At 38.8% G+C, this 24,701-nt stretch overlaps 1 long non-coding RNA gene across 1 annotated transcript in view; it reads left to right on the top strand.

The window, feature by feature from the left end:
- The first annotated feature begins 532 nt into the window (after positions 1 to 532).
- The window catches only part of LOC146766998 (uncharacterized), a 43,763-nt gene continuing 19,594 nt past the window's right edge, over positions 533 to 24,701 (top strand). The window contains exon 1 of the long non-coding RNA XR_014956391.1: positions 533 to 24,080. This is a non-coding gene — a long non-coding RNA (uncharacterized LOC146766998). The remainder of the gene's footprint in view (positions 24,081 to 24,701) is intronic.

Genomic DNA, 24,701 nt, shown 5'->3' with positions numbered 1-24,701 from the left:
GGCTACACAAGACCAGCTCTTACTGCAATAGGATGAAAGTGAAACTGAGAGCATAAAGCACTGCCACAAAACTCAGCAAAATGCAATAGGATCAAGTGAGTGTACCAACTCCATGAGTCCCCTCCATCCATAGCAGGGCCAGTAACCCTGCAGCTCCTACTCCCAGTGCAGGGAAGCTGACAGGTTTTGTGTCACAAAAGGTGGTCTCTCCTCTTCACTGGCACAAAGGACATTCTGATAGCAAGGAACTTCAATATTTAGCCAGCTGGCATAGCCAAATGAGGTAAGTTTCCCTTCCAAATTTGAAAGTTTCTTTTCCCTGAATCTTCCAGGTCTGGAAAGACACAGGTGTGAGTGCCCCATGTGTAGGCTGATCTGGGCTATACATTGCCTGCCATCGACAATGAGTGCTCACAAACCAACTGGTCTCACAAGGAGTCCCAAAATATATGTGTTCATTAGATTGCATCTCCCTATTACTTCATGGACTTACTTAGCAGACGATTATAAACAATAAAAAACTCTCTGAGCCCTACCCGTGTCTTACCTGGGTCTCAGTGCATCACCAATTATTAGCATGTTGGAAGTTTCTTTTGTACCTAAGTTAATATTGATGTCAAACATTACCTATAGCCTGTTTTTTTACTTTTTGTTATGAAACCATAAACCATTGCTAGGATGCCTGATGGAGATTATTGTCTTCCTTTTCTGTGGATAACTACTATCACCTACTTAAAAAAAGTAACTGAGATAAAACCTTTTAAAAATAACGACTATTACAAAATGCAGAAGGTATCAGTAAACCAGTCACCTATGAGAATCATTAAAAACAGATGGTGAAGAAACAGTTTAGTCAAAAAGTAAAAACCATGGCCTAATGAAGGAAAATATTAGTTTGCTATTACAGCAGTTATGACCCCCCAGGTCATTTGTGCACTCATAGTTTTTTCTGCCCATTCATTATGCAGAGGTGCTTTATGGCATATGTGAAGGCAAAAGAAGGTTGCTACAATATGAATTAGTCCATAAGCCACTGACTTTCACTGTTACTGTTTGCCATCTTGCATATTCTGCATATAGAGGGAATAAATACTGGCTGTTGGAACTGGATATATGCTGCTGTAGCTTCAGGCAGGTGCTGAGTTAGAGATATTTGCATATACAAATCAATCAATTTGCAGTATTTGCTTTAAAATATGCTCAGTGTTTTTTGCCTAGCTCAGTTTGGAGGATTAATGTAAGTCTCAGTTTTCTCAGTATTTCCTCTAGGGAATCTAGACAAGAGTAAGTCTAAGGCTAATGGTAATTATTTTTGTTTGGGTTTGGATATTAGTTAAACCTTTCAGCATATCTTACAGAGCACATTTTCTTCCCACACTGAACAAGTCTTAAGGGGAAAGATGAACAACCTATTCTCCACAAAAAGGGCCCCTTTTAGACCTGGTCTTTTTTCCCATGCAAAGTTTGATTTTTAACATGTTTCCCCCTACTCTATCACCTGCTTCCAGGGAAAGGTTTGTTTTCTTTTAATAAGGTATTTTCCAAAGAGTAAATAATGCTTCAGAAAAACAGTTGTGGTCTTGTTGGCAGTGATCTACACAATTAACATAAATTGAAGGGGATTTGGCACCTAGATAAAATATTTATTTTAAATCAGTTTCCTGTTGATAGATTATCTCATTAGTATAATTTCAAAATGTCAGAGGAAAAATGGACATTTTTTTGATACTAGATCAACAGATGACTGATCAAAAAACCCTGTTTGCAAGAGGTGCTGCTCCTCTTGTTATTTTTCGGACATCTGATAAAATACTCAGGTTCAGGACATTTATTTTATTTGTTCTTGTTCTGAAAATATTGTCTGGGGCATGAGGACTACAGTTATTATGAATTCTGAAATTTATGAGCTAAGTGAACTTTGAAAAATCAATTAGCAGGTTTTTGCTATTATCTATTGGCTGCATTTACCTCATCTATGAATCTTGGAACATAAATAAGCACAAATATGCATTGGTAGTGTGAATGCATAAGGTGAAATTAACAGTTACTCTTGAATTCTGCCAAACTGGGGGGCCTTTGCAATATCTTGCTTTCTGAAAATCCACTTATTTTATATGACAGAAAGTTATTCCTTTAAATTTTATACTTCAAAGTATTTTCTGGCCTGTACTTTAGAAAGCTCTCCAGGATTCATCTTTAGCTGTGTATATGACTTTTTATAGTCCCATGTAAGGTTAGTTTATTTTATGATATGTGAAAAATACATAATGGAAACAGCCGGAAGGGCTAAATTAAATCTCTCTGGATTTAAAAGCAAAGCTCCTAATTAAAGTCCACCCCACCTACAGATAAATGAGAACAGAATAGACCTTTGCAGTTGGAAGGGACCTACAGTGATCCCCCCCTCCAGTTGCTGGATCACTTCAGGGCTGACTCAACATTAAAGCATCTTGTTAAGGGCTCTGTCCAAATGATTCTCTAACACTACTGGGCTTGGGGCATTGACAGCCTCTCAAGGAAGCCTGTTCTAGTGTCTGACCACCCTCTCTGTAAGGAAATGCTTCCTGATGTCCAGTCTGAATCTCCCCTGACACAATTTCCATCCATTCCCATGTATCTCATGCATGGCAGAGAGAAGAGCTCAGTGCCTTCCTCTTCACATGCTCTCCTCAGGAAGCTGCAGAGAACAATGAGGTTGCTCCTCAGCCTCCTCTTCTCCAAACTAGACCCACCCGAAGTCCTTAGATGCCCCTATAAAATAAAATACTTCAACTTTTATTTCCATTGGAATAATAATCATATATTGAAGAAATAACTATGAAAACGAAAGTGATAATGAAGAAGATAAAGATATGAGTGAGAACATGTTACTGTTTAATGTGTACTGAATTACAAGTCCTTTGCCATACTGAGGCCAGAATGTCAAAGCTTAAAGAATAAAGTTCACAGGGATAAAATGCTGGAGGGGGGCGTTGAAAAGCAGGAAACTGTTTTAAAATGGCCTTTGTGATGACAACCATGTTTGCTTTCCTCTTTCAATTATTGTGGTCTCTAGAATCAGCAGACAACTTGTTGCACAATTCCTTGTCTGCAACAAAACTCAAAACAGCTCTTTGTGAGGTACTATCAATCATTCACTTGTTAGACTATAGTGCTGAATTAAGACTGGAAGTCTCCACTGCCAAATAAATGGTCAACGAATGCTGCCTGTTAGCTAATCAAGTAGTATAATTCACATAGAAATAGCACTACTTCATTTTTTGCCACCATCCCTTCCATTCAAGTGTTGCAACTAAAACAGAGTTCAGACATGCAACGTAGAGATAATAATGTGTTAGCTGATTTGGCTATTAGAAATAGAGATAAATGTTCCAATATTAATAATGGGTGTCGAAAGTAAAGAACTGGGGAAGAATAAATATGCCAAAAGGTTGTTTATAGATAGAAAGACAAAAGTTGCAATAATTAAACTTAATGCAGAAGTTATACCTCGCAGCCATCTTTTCCTCTCCTGTTCAGTGGTTTAAACAGTACTTAGACGTGTGCATTACATAGAATAAGCTATTTCTTTTTACATGGAGAGTTCTCACCCACAGCCATTCTTTTACTCTCCTGACAAATGGCTAAGAACAGGGGCTTCTACTGGTCCACATGGGCCACCACTTAAGTAGTGGTGTTCACAGGGATGGATGCAGGTAAGTACCCATGGCTCTACATCAGGCATTCAAACAGGTAATTAACAAGCAGAAGACAAGCACAGCACCTTTCAGCCATTGTGAAATATCCTGGTTTTTAATGCACTTTTTAAAACATCAGCATTAGAACAACTTGGAGGCCTGTGAATCCACTGGAGAAAAGCAACTTCCATAGTTGGAGCTCAATGACTTGTCTGCTGGACTCCACCCAACTGGAGACAAACAGATCTAAGTTCACACCTGACTTGTGTCATGGCCAAACAGCCTAGATCTTTATTGATTTAACATTTTAAAATACACACTGTGACAAGTGTCCATTCGTTTTCCAGGAAGGTATTTGTTCTTGTCTGTGAAAAATGAAACTGGGCATAGAAGTTTCAATTGCAGCTCTCCAATGTAAAAGTGAATGAAGTGGTTTAAATATGGCATCACATAAGCAACAGTCCTTTCCGAGCCCATTACTTTCTGGTATCAACATTAATATTTGTTTCTGGGAAAGTGAAAACGATACTGTAACTTTTTGTTTCCAAAGTGCCATGAAATTATCACTGTTATTTGAGGCAGAAATAGAAATATGTTTTGTAGGTGAGTGAAATAGGCCTATTAAAATATTTTTGAAATAATTTATCTTAATCCTGTGGCTGTCCTGGTTATTTAAGTATTTTTCACATGCTATTTCCCATATGTAGTTTAAAAACCAGTTTCAGCCCAAATTGGTATGTGTGTTTCCACAGGGAGACATTGCTTCTTGGGTGTACAAGCTGTTTTACCTGTGAGGATGGTAGATTTTAGCCTTAGCTCTGATTAGTTAACACATTCCTGTTGTACCATACCATCACTTTGCCTTGCAGTGAAAATTTAGTGCTGTAAAAGTAATATTTTTAGAATTAATTTAAAAAGTGAAGCAACGCTTATTTTAAATGAATAGCAGCTGCTTACTTAGGGTGGATTATCATCTTATATTTCACCTTTATATCATCTTAATGTTATTTCTGTCCTAGGCAGTGTAATAAGCTACTCCATTTAAATAAGCTCATTGCTAGAATATTGGAAAGAAAATGGACTAAAAAGTAATTTAAAAAGTCAAGTTTAGGGCAGTTCACACTTCCCTTTATATGTATCTGGCCTGAGATAATAAAACTGGATTCTTAGGAATTACATGCTAGTAAGAAAAGGGAGTGCTCCTTTGCAAAAGATTTTTACAAATGATCTAACTGTGACACTGCTACTCCATGAGCTGCAGACTAACAATTCCAAGCAGGTAAGAAGCCATGATTAAGAATTTTCCACCCAGATTAGAAAATGGTGATTTGACAAAACTGAGTTGTATGAATGTTGTTGACACTTTTGACACTTCTGACAGGTAAGAGGCAGGTTTACCTAAGCAGGTTCTTGTCCAGTGGCAGCCTGGAAGGTAAGCAGCCTGCTTGGGACTTCCATGAGCAGCTCCAAGTTTTTAGTATCCTGGGGATTTTATACTTTCTGCAGTCCAGAGATAAGTAGGCAAATCCCAATCTGACAGATTTGTTTTCTGGTTCCTTCCTTGCCTAGGCTCTTACAATTCCCCTTGCGTCCCTGCACAGTGATGAAGATTGTTAATGTATTTCTGTTTGGTATGAAATTTTATGTTTACATCATTAGTATTAAAAAACTTTTCATAACGAGATCTATTCCTGTAGAATGGAAATTCGAGTTTACCACCTCCACCAACTCCATATTTCTTGAATTAGGAAAGTCAGTGCTTAAGCCAACCTCTCTTCAGGGAAGTATTCAATCAACAGGGAACAAATAGTTGAATGCCACAATAAAATCAGCTAATCAACTGAAAATGAAAGGATATTTTCTGTCTAGATCATTTTTTGGGGTCACTTGTAGTAAAAGGAAGATGGAAATGTTCTTTCTGAGCTGGATGTTTTTGCAGTGCATGACTGAATATTTCATATATATCTGGAAGGATTTCTGTCAGTGCAGAAGGCTGTGAGGGAGCTGTGGAAATGCAATCCTGGGAAAAACTCTCAGGAGGTTTTTCCCTTTGAGGTCTGAGCCTTTAAGCCAGGAATACCCATTTGGTGTCCACCTGAACCTGCTAAGGATCTCCAAACTGCTACAACTCTTCCACAGGGGAGTCAGTGGTCATTCCATAAGAGCTTCTGCTAGTCACCCACAGACATATGCTTTAATAAATGAATTTCCAGCTGTTAAAAAAGTCCTTGACTTTGTGTCTTCAGCTTAATTGAATTTTGCTTCATTCTCAGTCTCTGAGTAGGCTTCTCAATTGATTACTATTTTGATTGCATGTCCTAGAATAATTGTTTCTGGAAGATGATAACAAGGTAGCTCAAATCTGGTAGTTACAGATGCAGATTCCTGGGAAATCACTTTTCTAAGTGTCCCTCTCCAATTTTTGCAATCAGGCTAAATCTGATTGTGCTCCACTGATTATAAGCTAGACCAAGCTCCATGGTCATTAACATTCCAGTTGGGATATATACTAAGTGATGGTGTGGCTGAGAGATATAATTTCAAAGTAGAGTGAAACTGTTGGTTGTGTAACAGATCTGACTTGTGTTGTTCACAATTATGATTTTGAGTGCGCGTATATAAACCCACAGGTTCAAAGAGGGAAATGTCTAGTTTTGTTCAAAAATGGACTCCAGGATGAATTTTGCTATTTGGCAACTGGACTGGCACGTCAGCTTTTGAGGCTGAACTTTGCAGTATGGTCTGACAGAGGAGAGACTTCAAATTGGATCTCCTGCCTCTCAGATCACTTCTAATCATAGTCACTACTTTGTACAAGTGACACAACAAATTGTAGAAACTGGTGTGTCTGTGCAAACAACTGTCTTTGAAAAGAGTTCCAACACTCTAAAAATTATCACGAACTTTTACAAAAAAACTCCCTTCAAAACTGAGTGCTTTTTCCCATTTAAACTGTTCCTTGTAAAAAGGGTTTAGAAGAAATATGATTTAGATTCGCTATTTTACATTCTCTCAGGGAGATAAATGGGAGCAAAGAAGAGTTTATGACTCAGAAAACCTTCTGTGTATCAGCATGATCTCAGCTCTTTGGTCCAAAACCTTTCCTGTTTGACATAGTGTGTGTCCTGCCAGAGATTGCTCTACCAGACACAGTGTGGCAGTGGCTGTGAGGTCAATGAGAAAGGCTGGAAGAGCAAGAGGAGCCAGTGAGATGGGTTTTTTATAGGAAAATTAAGAATGGGATTGTGAAGATGAAGTGGCAAAAGACATTAGAAGCATACAAGCATGCAAAATGAGTGTGAGACAATAAAGCCACCCAGAAAAGCCACCCAGAAAAATAAAGCTGATAAAGTCATACAATAATTTGTGTTGGAAGTGAAAAGCAGGGCCAACTTCAAAGTGAGGTCTGTCTTGTACTCACGTGTCCACACTGTGCACTGCAAACAGTGCAACCCAGGATCTTAAATTGGTTCTTGCAGCTCCCAGTATCTCTAAGGAAGAACCAGTAGGATCTGGAGCAGTGGTACAGTTTCTGGGAAAAGAGGTTTGTTGCAACTGAGGTTCTGCTGGTGATGTGATCTTGTCTAGAATGGCAGGTGGTCTAAAGCAAGACTACAAATCAGATTTCATCATTAGGACGTACAAGTCACCTTGTTCTAACTCAAGCCCCAAGCTTCTACTGACATGTCTTCTCTCACTTTTTTTTTTTTTTTTTCTTCAGAGTGATGTGGGCACTCTTGTGTTATGTCACTGTGGTCTTCTCACCTTTGCATGTTGCACAGAGGGACACTTTGGCCAAAATACACTCTGGTTCCCTTCTAAAGCTCTGGCAATGCATTGCAGCCATGAGCCACTGTCATGGTTTGACACTGGCACAATGCCAGCGCCCCCATGAAAATGCAATCTCTCCATTGAATGTTGTGAAATGCGATCGAGAACAGAGCAATGCAGGCCCAACCTTAATAACAAGGGAAAAAAAAACTTTATTAAGCTACTACTACTACTACTATACTACTATAGAATAAGAAATAGAAGAAATAAACACACACAAAATTCAAAATGAAAACCTTTCAAAGCATCCCTCCTCCCACCACCCAACTCCAGTAAACCACAGTGAGACACAACCTGGACCCCAATCAGATTTCCACCCTCCAGATAATCAATACTCAGTCCATTGAGGGAGAGGAGTCCCTCCTGTGCCACAGACCCCCCCCCCCCCCAAGAAACACAGCTCCACATCCTGTGTTTCCATGTCACTCATGGCACTGCCCGGAGAAAAAGTTTGCCGTGGTGACCCTTCTCCTTTCCATGCACAGTGCTCTCACCACCAATGCATGGATGGACAGACTGTTCTTAGGACTTTTCAAGGATGCTCTGCCAAGAGGGAAAAAAAAACAACAGTTCAGTTTTCTTCATTTTTGGGACCACAAGCCCCCCCATTTCCCCCTGGGGCCAAGGGTCCAAGAACAGAGATCTTCTTCTCTGAAGACAGAGGGCATCACCACAAACCCCCTAAGTTTCCTCTGTTCACTCCATGTCTGTCTTTTCCCAGATGCTGAAGCAGGTCTCTTTGGCTCACTGGCATCCTCCTAAAATACAGTCTCTCTTGGAGGAAAAAAAATTGGTTCAGTCTGTGGCTAACAAGAAAATGTCCAGCCAAAAGCCACTCCATCATCTTCCCCCTCAATCTTCTTCTCCTAACATCCCAGGTCCCAGGCTGTCTCTCTTTCCTTCAAATCAAGGAGGAGTAGTATTTCACAAAGCCTTAATTTCTCAGGAAGGGTTAAAGGTCCCGAGTCCCAAGGATGGCTCACTGCCCAGGCTCCAGCTCCCACAGGTGACTGGGCACCTTTCGCCCCCCTCGCTCTTCTCCTTCCCCACGCCGTACTGCTGACAAAACCACCACAGTCTTGAGAGACAAAGAGAGAGAGAGAGAGACTGTGGGGGGAACGGAGACATCCCAGATTTCTCCACCCTTCCATCTGCCAGAGGCCAGCCCAGTTCCAGTCTCTCCACCCTTGGGCCTAACTCTGTCAGGCCATGGCTTTTCCCCTCCCCACCCAGCCATGGCCGGGCAGGGGAGAGGCTGCACTGCAGCTGACCAGAACCAAAGAGAGCCAGTTCTGCTGGGAATTCTGCTTTTAACCCCTCCGTGTTCTCAGAGGCGTGTCCACCTTCAATTGGTCAATATCCAAATTGACCTCTTCCTTCCGAGAAAATTCTTTTTCCATGTCAAACCACGACAGCCACCCTAACCCATAAGTTATGATGTGTTCACAAATGCTTTAAACAGTGCTGAGATGCAGAGGGTACATAGAGGACTTCAGCAGCTCCTGTCTATGCTATCTCAGCCACTGAGTACTCCCTGAGGTACATGCTCAGAGATTCACACTACTCTTATTTGTACCTCAGTAAGTCAGGAGTAGTTTCAAGGCAGTAAACTGAATTATGGGTAGGGGCAAGACGCCAGAACAGATTGCATTTCACTTTTTTTCCCCCCTAGGCATCTCCTTTTTTTAATTATTTAATTTAGAATGGTATTAGAGTTTTCTTTAAGCTGCTTTTCTAGCCATCTATATTTTTTTTTAATTTGTTTGCTGCCAATACATGATGCTTTCCTTCTTAAACACTTGCTAGCATGGTGATTTTTCTTAAAACATATTCAGATCACAACAATTTTCTGGCAAATAAAAGCATGAAATTCACTGCCCTTGAAATCTGCATCCATATGGAGCAAAATAAACCCTTTAATATTTCACTGTCAGAAAAGAATAGAAGCCACAGAGTTATATGTAGATATTGAACCTTGCAATATTCAAAAGAGAAGCAAACTAATATATAAAGGATACTAATTTTCCTGTCACTTATGAGGCATGTATGTTATCTAACTGATCATGATCAGATAACAAATTGTTATAAAAAACTGTATGTGTTTCAGAATACTGTAAGAGGATGACACTGAACAGGCTATCATTACTATCCATATGGCGATGGTCTCAGGCTCCCCAGCAGTCTTCCAGTTATTTAGAAAGATGGAGAAAAAGCAGGTCAGATTTCCAAGTCCAACTCACTTTCCTCACCCTGAATGCTAATCCTGGTTTAAGGTGGAAAACATCTTGAAATATTCCACAAATAGAAATGCTTAGCACCTATTTTGTACTTCTGTTCTTCAAGCTGTTCTTCTGTAATTTTCATATGTTACATGAGAGTGGCAGAAATTCAGAAATTGTGTGGGCATCAGACTTGTGAAGAGAATTTGTAGATTCTGTAGTTGTTGTTTAATTTACGTACTTGGGAATAGCAGGACAGAGCTCAGATCTTGTTGATTTGTGTGAACAAGACCTGTAGCTTTTCTCTATTGTCTCTTGACTTGGGGAATACAAACTTCATATGAGCTGGGGAACAACGGTTCCTGAACAAAAAATGGACTGAGAACTAAACCTGTTGATTTGTATAAATGAGTTTTGTGAATGTTGAACCTTTGTAATTTTATTTAGTGTTATGAAATCAGGTCTGTTAGTATATTATTTATTAGCAGTACTACAATGTCAAGAGGAAATACTCAAGCCAGTTTCCTCATTCATAAATGGTAGAATCTGTGGGACTATCTTGTATTTTTTGTAACCAGTGGAATTTTTCAGTGCCTTACAAAAGCCAAATTGCCCCAATTACTGTTTTTATTTCTCTTTACCTAGTAAGGCTACTTGCATATAGTGACATACTTATTTATTTTTTAACTTGGTTTTTGCCTGTCATCCACATTATTTATGGCAATTGTAACTGAAATGTTTTACTTTCAGAGATATGCTTCCTTGTTCAAAACAGGTTCCCTTGGAGATGTTTCAAGACAAACTGAGTCCAGTGAACATTTATTTGGAGAACAGAGGAAAGACAGGACTATATCAGATATTTACTATTTTCCTTTTACTGTAGTCACTCACAAATAGCTTCTGTGTCCCTGTTTTAGAATAGAGTAGCCTACCAGAGTAGTTTTTTAGCTGCCTCTGAAAACTGACAGGTGCTAATTTCTTCTCCATCTGAATGTTAGGAATATAGAAGAAAATTCTTTCAGCCAAAGTTGTTCATGCAATACGTGATTTTATTGATATGCAGATGGACTCCTGCTGCACTTTATATCTCCTTGAGCTGAAAGGTGTGTAATTTTTCCCTAGTATAAAATTAAAATGTTGGGTACTTTATAATCTACTTCTGGACAATTACTATTAAGTATACATTTTCCTCATCTTTTTCTTTTTAATTGTTTAACTAGAGGATCGTCTGATTAATTTGAATCTGCCAAAGGGAGCTGTTCTCAGTGTATTATCTCATTGCTGATATATCTGAGGAAACTGGATGTTCTTGGAGAACACGTACGTGGTGTCTGTGTCTGCTGAGACTATTCCAATATTTTGTTCTATCTCTGAAGAATCCCTGTTCTTTTTTCAAATACACGCCCTTTCCTTTGTAGGAACATGGACCTAGTTTGTACAGTAAGAGAGGGGATGGTGATACCCATCTTCTTTTGCTCTTTGTTTCACAGGGACCATGTAGACCCCAGGGTGACTGTATTGTTTTACATGTCTCTAAAGTAAAAAACCATTGTGATTCTATTGACACTGCCAGTCTTCTCACTGTTTTCCTGTCACCCATCAGTGGTATATCTCCTTCTGCAGTAGTCTGCTATCAGTGAAGATTTGGGCCCTCTTCTCTTCCTTTAGTCTTGGATAGCTTCTGTCCTGGTTGCTTTGTCCTTTGTGTGCTGTGTTTTAGCACACAGCATTAAGGAAGCGCCCTCAGGCACAGCAGTTTGCTCTTCCACTTCTTTGCCATTATGTCTGGCCACCAGATTGATGTAAGTAGCATGTTAGCAGATGGCAGGTATTCTTTTCCTGTTAAACAGATAACCTGAAAAAATTGTCAGTTTTTATGAAAAAAAGGCTGGACGCCCAGTCTCTGTATCTCATTTCTGTTTACACCAGGTAAACATGGACCCCAGTCTTTAATAGATGTGCCCTGCACATTCACTCTGTTATTGCAGGGCATATGATGGAGTGACAGTTTCTTGGGCTGCTTTCTTTTTCTTTGAAGAAAAGGATTATCACCATCTATCTAAAGAAAATCTGTGAGCCAGTGGCATGTCCATGGAATGTGTAAGCAGCTGCCCAGACAGCCTGTGTTTCTCTAATGTAAAGCTGTCTTTGTAGAGAGGGGCAAAGAACCCAGAGGCACTAGAAAGGTCAAAACAGCTTTTGCTTTGAATGTGGTATTAGTTCTATTGTACTTGGATATTGCACACTGGGGAAATGCTTAAAAGATAAGTGGAAAAGTAGGTAGCTTGTTATGATGTTTCAGACTGACAAGTCAATCCTGATTTAGGTAAGCAGCAAATCTAATAGGCTGCATTCACTGCAACAGGAGATGTATGACAGAAATACAATATGCACATTTGACTCTTGTTTTCTTTTATTTTTTTAAAAGATGTTTTAGTGTTTCACTGACAAATGTATAAATTTCAATAGCTTTCTTTTTGATTGTTGTCAATTTAGATAAACGTGCCTGAAAGTACTAGAAATACAGCATTTTGCTTCAGGTATTTGTACAGGGATTTCCATTAAATATGTACAGCCAGAGAATAAAATTAATCTGAAATTCCTAATGTAGGGCTCTGCAAGAAGACTTAGCAAGTATGCTATAGAAATGGGATCTACAGATCTCACCCAACTAAATTTTTAACATTGCACTCAGAATGTGTACTCAGAATGAGTGAGCAAACATTAGATATTCAAGAAATGTTTGCCAAGTCTGTTGTAAGAAGCGTAGACAGCAAAAAGATGCCAACAGAGAATATTGTCATAGCACTAAGAATAATGTGTTACTTAGAGCTTAACACTGAACACCATGTAAACATTTAATTACAGAAGCTACTGAATGCAAGCAGTAACATGAGAATTGCATTCACAGCCTTGCACTTATCAAGAAAGTTGTGTCTATTGTTTCTGATGAATAAATAATTTTTTTTTTTTTTTTTTTTTTTTACATGAAATGTCAGCATCCTAAACACCTGCATCATTGTGATGTTTGTGAGATCTTATTTCTGGAGGAGACCAAATGCAAATGTTTATTTTTCTGTAGTGGGGTGAACCTTGTAAAGAGACAAGAATAATGAGAAATATGATTGCTAAACCTTGGGGTGCAGTGCTGGTGCTCATAATATATAATCTCATATGGACAAATATGAAATAGCCATAAGGCAAAAGCAGCCATTTTGCTTGACAATTTTATCACCATCTCCCACACTCAGTCACTCAGTGACATGTACTAAAGCTTCATAAAGGTATTTCATAAAGTGTCAAGGCTTTATTGTTTTAGTTAGGATGCAAGAACTGGTAGTGGGGGGTTTTAGTGCCCCACTGTTGTGGAAAGAACTTTTAGTGCATGGAACAGGTTTCACAGTATGTCATCACACAAACATTGTGCATTTTACACCATACTTATACTTGGCAGATTAGGGGAGAATATTTTTTCTAGATGGGCAAGAATAATGTTTTTATCAGAGCTGGGGTTACCAGTTGTTACTCCTGATTTTCACCCTATGCACAAGCTGTCATCTTTCTATGAAGTGATCTCTTTCCATCTGTGGAAATGAAGTGTGTCATAAATTAATTTAATGAGGACAGGAGTCTCTCATTGCCATAAACTAATCAAAAGTGACCTGTTTTGCATGCAAAGGACTATCCTCTAAACTTCTGAGATCAAAGCAGCTCTCAGATAGTGAAGCAAGTTTGAGTATTCTCTGAAAATCTTCCCTAAAGAGACAGTTACTATAATTATTATTTCCTTTGTTACTGAAACTTTACCTTTCTGCTAGTGTTAAGTAAGGTATTATCTTTTAGCTCTGGGTGAAAGTTGTTTCCATGTTAATATGTCTCATCACAAAAGTTAATATATGGTTATCTTGTGCACATTTGGAACTCAAAGGGAAGTTGAACCTAGCTTCATTCCATCTAAAAATTTAGCAAAGACATGAAAGATTAATCTGTTACTAACATTTGCCTGAAGCTATTTCTAAAATGCTTTAGTTGGTTTCTGGGAAATTAATTAATTCTGAAGTAATGATCAAGTGTTCTTAGCTTTGTGGGTTTTACACGGGACTAGGTTCTTACCAAAAGTCATGATATTTCAACAGTAAAGCATTAAAAGGGGCAAGTTCAGAGCAATGCAACTTGACCTTTTCATCTTCCCAGCTCTGTAGATCTCATGAAAGACTAATTTTGGTAAGTCACAAAATTACTATTACACCATAAAGAGCAGCTAATATTTTTGTTATTTAAACTGGTTTCTCATGTTAAAAAGATCCACTTAGTAACCTACAGAAGTCTACATAGTAATTGAATATCAAGGGAGTCAGGCCAGTCTGCAGGACCCTTTTGTGCCTATTCTGGTTCAGTATTCTCTGGTCAGTCATGACTTCCTGACAAAGACAAGTTTTTAATACATTTTGGTTGAAACCTCACCCTTCAGATGTCTTCAGAATTACAGACTTGCTTTAGAGACACTGAAGTGTCTACCCCAATTTTGTATTGTAAATCCCTTTTCATGGTATTAAAGCAGTTAAAAATCACTGTCTGTAGCATTCCTGTTGCATTCGATAGCACAGCTTCACTGAGGTGCTGCTCCAGAGTTGGGATCACTAGGAGAGCCTGAGGGGAGAGCAGGGGTGGGACATTGCTGCTGGGCTCTGGTGCTCTTTGTAGACTCCTGACTCTCTCTGATTAATGTGAATTAAAGACCTGTAGGATTTGAGTGCTAACACAGAAGGAATGAATGTTCATCACTCCCTGCACAGGGCTGTGACATGAAATATGACACATAACCGAGGAATGGAAGAAGTGTGTGAAGAAAAACTGAGAACTTGCAAAATAGGTGAACAAGATGGGATGTACAGCAATAGGAAACACTCAAACAAGTTTCAGTCCTTAAATCAAAATAATTAACAGCACAAATAGCTGTTATTACATTGATCTGAAGATGTTAAAAGGCTCACAAACTGAATGTGAGTCAACAATATCCTGTCATTCATAAATGATATATGAGAATTCATAAAAGAAAAAGGCAAGCGTCCCAGTGAGGGTGACAGCAGCAAGAACTACCAAAGGTATCAAAAACATGACCTGTGGGGACAGAGTTGAGGACCAGGGCTTTAGCTAGCGAAGGAGAAAATGGAGAGGAGACATGAAATTAGTTTTTAGCTCTCTGTGTGATAGCTGCAAAAAGAAAGTCTATCTTCTATAACTCATCTGCCACTGGGATATAGTAAAACAGGTTTAGCAGATGAGATATGGGATTAGAAGCCAGGAAATCTTGCTAATGACTGGAATGAATAATGCCAAATCAGGATTTTGGGGTTGCTACTTGTTGCTTTTTCTGACCCAGCACAACAAATCATCAGGAATTGCTTCAGGAATTGGTGATCCTGCCTTTTGTCAGTAGTATGTCTTACATGAGCTCCTGAGGTCAGTTCCAGCACTACTGGTAATAGCATTATGAACTACATAAGATGAGAATGATCGAGTCTGTGCTACCAACTCTGTATTAAAGATGGACATATGCATATATTTGGGGTGTCAGTCATTAGAGCTGCATAAGGGCAGGTAATCCAGCTTTCCCATTGATTATTGCCTGCTGTGCTACCTGAAGAGATCTGTTGGTCACCCAGAGAAGCCTGCAGCAGAATTTCTGTACAGTCAGCCTCTGGCCTGGGATTTACATTAAAACCATGGACTTTGCCTGACATGCAGCTAATGCTGAATAGCAAGGCAGGCTTTTCAGCTTTCTTCCATACGTCCTAAATTATTTCCTGTGCTCTTGCAGGATCTGTGATTTGAAGCTAATTTCATTATTTACACCATATCAGCTCTGTATCAGGAATAGACTTTTGTTCTGCATGCACACAGTACCCAGTACAATGGAGCTTCACAAGAAATGTAATAATGGCATGGAGAGACTTGCTCTGTCACTAAGGAGGCTTTTTTTTATAGTTTCCTTGTGGTTCTGTACATCTCACATACAATTACAGCATAGAGAAAGAGCAACCTCTAGGCAAGCCTATCAGACTGACAGCTTCTTACTGCTATTCACTGCAGTGCAGTCACATGCCAAATATTGAAAAGAGTGCTTTAAAAATACCAAAATGAGCAATAATATCTGTAAGGCACAAAAAAGCAAAGGCAGTAAACAAACCAAAACTAAGCAGAACACATGAAGGTAGTAGATTTTAGTGGCTGCTCCCCTTAAGGTATAGAACATTTCATAGATGATTGGCACATAGGATTGAATTAAAAAGAAAAGCTTACTTATTTGCATCCTTTGAAAACTTCTGGCCGTACCTAAGCCCAGGAAAGTTACATAATTGTTATCCAGAGTTTTACATTCAAGTAGTTGTCAAGTAAATTTTGCAAAATGATGTTTCTTAATGTTTCTGTAAGTACTTCACAATGCTATAAGGCAACAACCCTCTGTGTACTTCAAGAGCATAAATGTTTACCTCTGAAGTCTACACACAGCAACCTGAATACCTAAAAAACAAGTCACAATTAATTTTCTTGTAGTTCAATTCATTTTTAGTCTCACCACCTCAGTGTTACGGAGACTGTTACTAAGAGACGAAGGCGATATCCAGGAAGTCTAGGTGTCACCTCTCCTTCTGTTCCCTGTGCAATCTCAGTTTCAGAATTCTTTCATATTTAAAAGTCCTTCAGTCTTTTTGGGAGGGTATCCCACGGAGATGTAGATGGATCTGCCCCAGAGCACTGGCCAGCTTTTTTTCCCTCTCTTTCTCTCAGCTGTCATGCTAATTGTGGTGCTGCACTTCCACACAAGAAGATGTTAATTCAGAAGTGCCATATGTCTGTATGGTGTTCCCTTGGAGGAAGTCCTTTGTCCATGTATTACCTCTGGCAACATCCCCTGCAGTGCCACCACCTAGCAGTTCATAGTACATTTTCTGTCTCCTCTTATCTGGAAGGTCTCTAGGTGTTGAGCTCCTGAATGTTGATGTGGGTCTATGTAATCATTAATGTTTTGATCAAGCCCTCCTAAGTGACATACTGCTTCCAGATATACCCTGAGCTTTTTGAAAATCACATGCTGCTCACATATGTCCATTGCCATGGCAGTAGGATCAAAATGAATAACTGAACTCCTCAGTCACTGTAAACACCTTGTGCAGTTTGGGGCATAGTGAGATGTTGCTTTCTCTCAGCCAACAGAACGGTTATATGCTTTGCATCCTCAGAAAGTCCTAAATCCAGGAGTACTATAAGCAACAAGTTGATAACATTTATTGGAGTTGCTTTCACTGGTTTAAATGGTTTGCTGAATCTAGCCCCAAAGGAAATTATATACTCTTAACACCGAAGTGGGGCTAAAGATGAGAATTTACATTTGTAGGTCTGGGTGTTGTTTTGGGCGATGCTTATTTTTAGGGCTTGTTTACATCTAACAGATGAATGCTGGATGAATTTTTGAATGGGGGAAAATGTACTGTTTCAAGTGAGCAAAAACAAGCAAGAAACATACTTTTGAGCTAGCCTGTCAAGTTTCAGCTGAACATTTCTTACATCTAACAAATTTATGTTGCACAAGCAGAGTTTGTGAAGAGCAAAGACAGGCAATTTGGTAAATCTATTGTCTCTAAAATACAGTTTGTGTGACTAAGGCAAGAAATATGCTTTAATCTAATAATGAATTTATTGCTGTATAAAGACCATTCTAAAACTTTGATTTTCAAAACTTTAGTGTTAGTTACATGAAATGGTATTACAAAAAAAAATTATTTAAACTTCAGCTATTTTCTCACTATCTTATGTATCTACTCTGGTATAATTAAAGTACAAATTATTTAAGTGCAGGGACCAACTGTAATAGCAGTTGAATTTAAAAAGTAGTGGAAAGAAATGAAGCTGTATGTCAAATCTCTTTAGATCTTAAGTTACTGTTATTGAAAATCCTGTAGGTCACATTTACTTTTATAAAATTACCATGCAAAAACATCAGTAGGCAAAATATAATGTGCATAATTGAAGCAAGTTAAATAATTTGAAGAATGCCTTGAACAAATAGCTATGAGGGACATGTACTTATACATAACCATTAGTATAACTCTGTAAGTCTGCATAGACTTAATTATAGTGCTGCGGAACTCTGAACGGAAACTGTGAGATGTGAAAAGAGATGTGTCGCTTTGCGCAAAAAAAATTTGCATATTGCTGTAGGGATCATTGTATTTATGCAAGACACTGACATGGCTTTACTCTGAAGGGCTAATTTAAACAATTGGGTTTGACTACACTGGCAATATGGAAACCAAACAAGCAGAACAATGGCAAGTGCCATAGGACTGCTCAGCAATCAGAGCTGTAATTTGGTCTGATTTGCACATGACATATCAAAAGCATTTTGGCATCTTACTCCAAACTTTTAATTCAATGAAACACATGCACACCCAACCCCAAATCTCGTCTGAATATTTTAATTATACCACAAATAAAATATTGCCCAATCCTGTCAGCAAGCCTGGAAAAAAAGCGATGATAAACTGTTGCTACCCTGAGACACCTATTCGGGAAAGAGTTAGAACTTTCTCGCATTGTGCTGCAACTGGATTCCTCGTGTCCAGGGAGGGTGCAGCTGCTGGCACCAGGTTTGGGAATAAACGAAACAGGTCTTTGTTTCAGAAAGCTCAAGAATCCATTTATTACCCCTGGGGAGGAGGGGTGGGATGGAGACAAAAGACTGAACAAAGACAGGGTCGTGGGGTTTTTATAGGGTATTGCAAGGCTGGAGTTAGGGCTTGGGTCAAGGGAGGAGTTATTAGCAACACAAGAGAGGTAAGATCAAATTCCTGTCTCTTAGGAAAAGGGGAATTCCACAGAGCTTGATATTGGTATCACTAAGATTAACAAAATCTGAAGAGATTTTATGATAGTTACTGGTGTTACTCTGATGAAGAGCTGGTCTGGTACCAAAGTTAGCTCTACAGTTTATCAAACCCATTAAAGACAGGGTAGTACTGCAAATAGTGGAGTAAAAAATAATTTTGTTAATTTAACTGTGAAACATAAAAGATTCTCTCCATGCTGTATTTTCCCAAACACAGTAATTCCTAAATAGACTGATTTTCTAAAGGCAATAGCAAGACTTCCAACACTCTCCCCCAGTATTTCCCAGTATTTTCCAGCTCTGTGTGAGTTAGGTCATTACAGAGTGAGTGGAGAACTGCATGGATGGGCATACACAGCAGGTTGTTAGCGGGGTGTACTCTGCTTGGAGGCCAATGACAAGGATACCACAGGGGCAGCTGCTGACCCTGTCCTTTACATTTCTGTCAATCACCTGGAGCAGGCCACAGAGGACAGGCTTGACAGGTTTCCCATGAGGAGCACAAGGGCACACAGGAGAACAAAAGACATGTTATGTCCCACAGCTGGGAAGGAAGAACCTGGAGCAGTGACACAGGCTGGGGCTGCCTGGCTAGGCAGAATTTCTGCTCATGAGACCCGAGGGTCCTGGCAGACAGCAGGCTGGGCATGAGCCCACAGTATGCTCTGGCAGCATGGAAGGACAGCACCATCGTTGGCTAGACAAGCCATGACAGAGCTGGCAGGTTGAAGGAAGCGCCTGGCACTTGTGAGATTGTATTGTGAAATTTCTTCACAGAATGATAAAAAATATGTTTAAAGAAAAAAATTATTTAGGTAGAAGAAGAAACCAGAACTGTGAAGTTCAGGGAGATGAAAAAACTCACTTTGTGCAAAATGATTAAGCACTTCAAGAAGATGAAGAGCATATTTCATAGCAAAAAATATGTGCCAACAATTATCACTACACTGAACTGAAAATTTACATTATACTGGATAGCTACTGTTTTGTAGAGAGAGGAAGAAAAGTACTGATTTATTTTTTCCACTGCATTATGATAGGAATTCTGACTTTCCAGTCTGAAGGAATACTAGTGATTGGGAAGGAAAGCATTCTGGGAGAGCACTAAGATGGAGTTCTAACAGCTAAAATCAAGTTTTCTTAATCTAGAAAGAATCAAGAAACAGATGAAGAAGAAATTAAAGCCTTTTGTGTTCAATAGACACCTCTGAAATACTTTAAAAGACATTTTAAAGAAATATTCTCCATTGCCTACTACAAATCCTCTGAGTGGATTGTAAAATCTTCCTGTGATTGCTGGATTGGAAAATAATATGAATAATGCCAAGACACTGAGTGATGTTAAATTTTAATAATAAACCAATATCAGCATAAATAAATATCAGTAATAAATTTTAGGAGGATGCTATTTGATTTCGATGTCATATTTCATTGTACTACTATAAGAAATGATATTATTTAATGAGAAGTACTTTATGAAGAGTATGAATTCAGCACTATAAATTCTGTAGTGCCAGCATTGGATTAGAGCACATCACCACATCATATAGATAGATGTTCCACAGGCAAGGCCCGGTTTTTGTGTAGAGCTTCTCCTAAGTATAGTGAGGAGAGGCTATGCCGCAAAGAACTTTGTGTAACAGAGGCAAAGCTGAAAGAGGTAGTGAAGTGTACTGCTAAAAAAAATGCTGTCAAATATAATTTATTCATGCATGTCCAGTAGTACACTGTGTACTAATATTTCTGAGGTTACTGACTAGGGAATTTTAAATACTCCTGGTTTTTGGTAGTACTTGTCATGGTCCCAAATCTGAATGCTTCATCTTTCCAGGTATTTTTAAGACCTCTCAGGTATTAATCCTTGTTTTTCTTCCAGGTGTGTTTTCAGGAAATATGCTTGGTGCTTTCAAGTTTTTTATGAGGTTTTTCAAAGATTATTTACACAATGAAGCACAAGTTTTATAGGCTCCTAATTAGATCTCACATATGTTTGCAAATGGCTACTGGGAAGTCCTGGCTGCTGTTTGTTTCTTTCCAGGAACCAAATTCACTCAGGAATAAATTCCATGGATTTTAGAAGACTTGAAAATGCAATTAATGTGTTCTGATTTATTTATGATACTTGTCAGACATTTATGCAATGTGAAATCAGATCAGTGTGGTGTACATCAGATCTGGATTGCTATAGTTGAGCATTTATTTGCTCCACACATAAAACCAAAGCATTTAATACAGCACTGACTGTAGGAGCAGACAAAACTGAGCAGGCTTGATTTATTGTGTTGCTCTATAAAAAAAGTATTCCCAGGCTGTATGTCTGCAGATAAAATTATATTTCAAGTTAAGGTATGCATCCAGCTTTTTATGGCAACCCTAAATTTTGCACTTCACCTGGTCATTGCAGTGATCTGCAGAGGTTTCCCCAGTGGTACTCAGTATATCAGACTCCACTCGTCAGAACCCACTGAAACTGGAAACCTGGTGCTTTATGGGGCTGCAGCAGCCCCAGGAAAAGTTTTGTTTGAAGCACTTTGGCCTTTCTCATTGTTCAGAGTGAAGTAATGTACAGATATATAGAACAAGGGAAAATTTTTCAATCTTTCTTGATTCTGACCAGAGAAAGTTGTTTTGTGAAATGCTACAAGTCAAGCTCTTCTGTTTTACATAGAATCATTAATATATATATTTCTTATTGTTTTAAAAAAAAAGCTTATTTTATTTCTCCAAATATAGTTTAATAGGATGAATAGAGATTTTCATCAGTATGTTTTCTGTACAAACTCAACCCATTTACCTATAATCACTCCTCCAAAAATATATAATTGCTCTTTTATACTAAGATAAAGGATGTTATTTACTCACAGTTACACTAAAGATCATCAGTAACTGATGCCACAGAGGTTCAATTAAGATGTAATGTGTCATTAGCAAAAATCAGACTAATCTTTATAGGACACACTAGCATTTCAAAGTTTTAATATAATACTTCAGAATATGAGTCACTAAGCTTACCCTGAAGCCCCATCCAGCTAAGTACATGGGGATGTTTAAAAGTCTGACTGGCCATAGTCCTGAGCATCCTGCTTTGAGTGGCTAGAGTTGCCAGTTTCCATGGGTGCCTTCCAATGCCAGCTATTCTGAGTCTTCAGATTCTCATAACTTGCCCTTCTGGTCCCATTTTCTCCTTGTAAAAAGGTCTCATGGTAAGTTGTATTAATTTGAATTACAGGAAAGCCTCTATTTAACCTATTTTCAGCAAATTACTTGAACTGAACTTTACGTTTCTTTTTGAGGATATGCTATGGCTACCTATGTAGTTGTTTTGTTAATTAAAAAAAGTGATCTTCCATGAAGGTTCTCGAACTGAAGTAATCTTAAAGGGAATATTATACATGCAGTAGCATCCAAGTGATCTTGCCAAAGCTAGACAACAATTTCTCTTGCTGATAGAGCACTCCATCATGAGAACAAGGAGATTCTGCATTGTTTTGCACCTGGCAGAACTCCATTGACTTCATTAGGTGGATTTATCCTGAGTGTTGTAGATTTCAAATGTTATAGGAATATGACACAGATGTGAAAAATTAAAATACAAAAAGCTACTAGCGCTGGCCCTTTAAAAACAAAGTGACAATGCTGGGGATTTATATTCTAAATGGAGGAGGCTGAATTAACCCCAAGCTTGGATTAGGACAGTAAGAATTTTAGAATTCTTTTTGAAGTGACCATAGTTTAGAAATTACTTGCAACTGAAACATGGATGAAGATCAAACCCTACAATTCTAATAAAGATTTGTAGGGAATGGGTATGTTTATTCACAGTGCTGTGGACACATGTGGGGACTCATTGTCCTTTAATGTACATTCGTACCTGTGAGAACTCCCGATCTTTTTTTATTACTCTTACTAATTTCCATATGCATAGAATTTCACAACAGGTTAATGCACATTCATTCTGCTGATTTTACATTACACTTACAGCTAGTTACACTTGTACTCCGTTTTTGTTAGAAAGTATAGAAAGGACTCCTGGGTCACTCTGCCCTGTCTGTTTTAAAGTCCAAGGAGTCTTTCTTATCTTTTAGTGTGGAAATTTGCATTCTTTCTAATTAGCTGGGGTAGTTTTGCTAGTGCTGCTGTCACCAGACTAAACAGCATATTTTGCAAGCTTAAAGTGGCACATTTTACCTAAATCCAAATGGATTTCTATCCTGTTAAATTTTCACTCTGTCTCACAACAAGGAGTTTTTAAATTACATTTTGAGCAAGTAAGAGTTTATCTCCTATCAGAGACGAAACTAATTTATTGTAGCTGTGTTCAGTTTCCCAGTAGACCTAAAAAGAAACCTAATAAAACCTAGGGTAGAAGGTTTGAACTCCTTTCTTGATCTCTCCACCACTGGCATAACTTGAATTGCCTCAGTGCCATGTGCTCCACTTGACAGGCTGTCAGCATCTTCAGGGGGACAATGTGCTTTTGGAAGTTCCAGCACTTGTCTGCTGGGTGCTGCTGCCAGTAGCCAGTCCTGGGGAGTAGTTGAAGTGCTGGTTCTTTGTGATATCTGTCACAACGTGATATATGTCCACAAATTAATGATCCTCAAACGTCCTTCCTTCCACTTTGAAAGTGAAGGGAAAGAGACAAAGTAGAAATGAGGGAAGAATAGACACACAGGGAAAAATAGCAGATACAGAAAAAGTAGGAAAAAAGGTCAAATGGTTATCCAGAGAAGAAACAGAGAGCTGTAAAGAGCCCAAGGAAAATGAACTTGAAAAGAATTTTTGTTTCAGGATATTTTTACAGGTTTATTGTTAGTTTGGTTTTCCCATAGAGAAGTGGTGTATCTTTCCACACTCTGTATATATCCACTCTCCTTGTAAGAACTGTTGAATAACTTGAGCAGTGTATAGATGCAATCCCTGTAGGTTTCATCAATGTGAATGACAGTGCTGGAGAGCAAAATCTCTTTATTTTGGGAGTGGAGGGGAAGATGTAGCACAAACACATTCTATGTTACACTGCAAAAAAAAGGAGCCGAATACCTAAACTGTGGCAGCAGCTCTCTGGCCACAGAGAGAAACAAACAACTTTCCCAGGCATTGTTCAGTGAAAAGTCTGTGAGATCAGAGAAAAGAATGAGAAACAATTCTTATCTTAACTTGCTGCACCTGGTGTTTTAACAAGTGGAATGTGTTATGGAGATTTGTTTACCAAAGGGTAGTTTCTTAATTAGTCAATGGTGATGGTGTTTTAAGTAAAGGACCAGTCAAGTCCACCTGTAATGAGCTAGGGTATAAAAAAAGCAATGGGTTTCTAAATAAAGCAATGATCAGCCCTCTGTAAATGCACGGAGTCTATGTAACTTATTGTGCAATCCCAGCTGGGGGGCATTGCGCTGACATCTAAACCTTAGAAAAGCTTCAGAAAGTGCTTACACACCAGCCTAAGGGCTATGAACCCAGGTATGTAGAAAACAAGGTTTTATTCTGAAAGTTTTGGATTGCCATAGGTGGTTTATTTTAGACAAAAACTGACTGGAGAATGAGAGAGACTGTAAGAGCTAGTTCACTAGCTAAAAGCTATTTTAAATTAACTTTAGCTTTGTTAAGTTTAGAACTGGGCTTCCAAATAGCTCTCTGATGGGCTCAACATAAGAATTGGAATGAATAGAAAGCCAGAGAACTGAGCCTTCCCCATAAGAAAACTTTGCAAAATTCCAGGACTAGTTATGTAAGTAAATCTTGTCATTCCTCATCAGTGAGTAGTTCTGCTACAGGATAATAATAACAGAAGTCAAAATAGATGCGTTAAAGGAGAATGACACCTACAGTAAAAAGAAGTAACCCAGTGCTGACCCAGCCTGGAACTTGAATATATAGGGATATGACAAGGAAAATGGCTTTAAAGTGCCAGAGGGCTGGTTCAGGTTAGATACTGGGAAGAAACTCCTTACTGTGAGGGTGATGAGGCTCTGACACAAATTGCCCAGGGAAGTTGTGGATGCCTCATCCTTGGAGGTGTTCAAGGCAAAGCTGGATGGAGCTCTGAGTCACCTGGGTCTAGTGGAAGATATGCATTGCCAT

The sequence above is a fragment of the Lonchura striata genome, chromosome 6 (genome assembly GCF_050655825.1).
Source record: "Lonchura striata isolate lonStrDom1 chromosome 6, ASM5065582v1, whole genome shotgun sequence".
NCBI lineage: Eukaryota > Metazoa > Chordata > Aves > Passeriformes > Estrildidae > Lonchura > Lonchura striata.
This window is presented reverse-complemented; position numbering and strand designations above follow the sequence as displayed.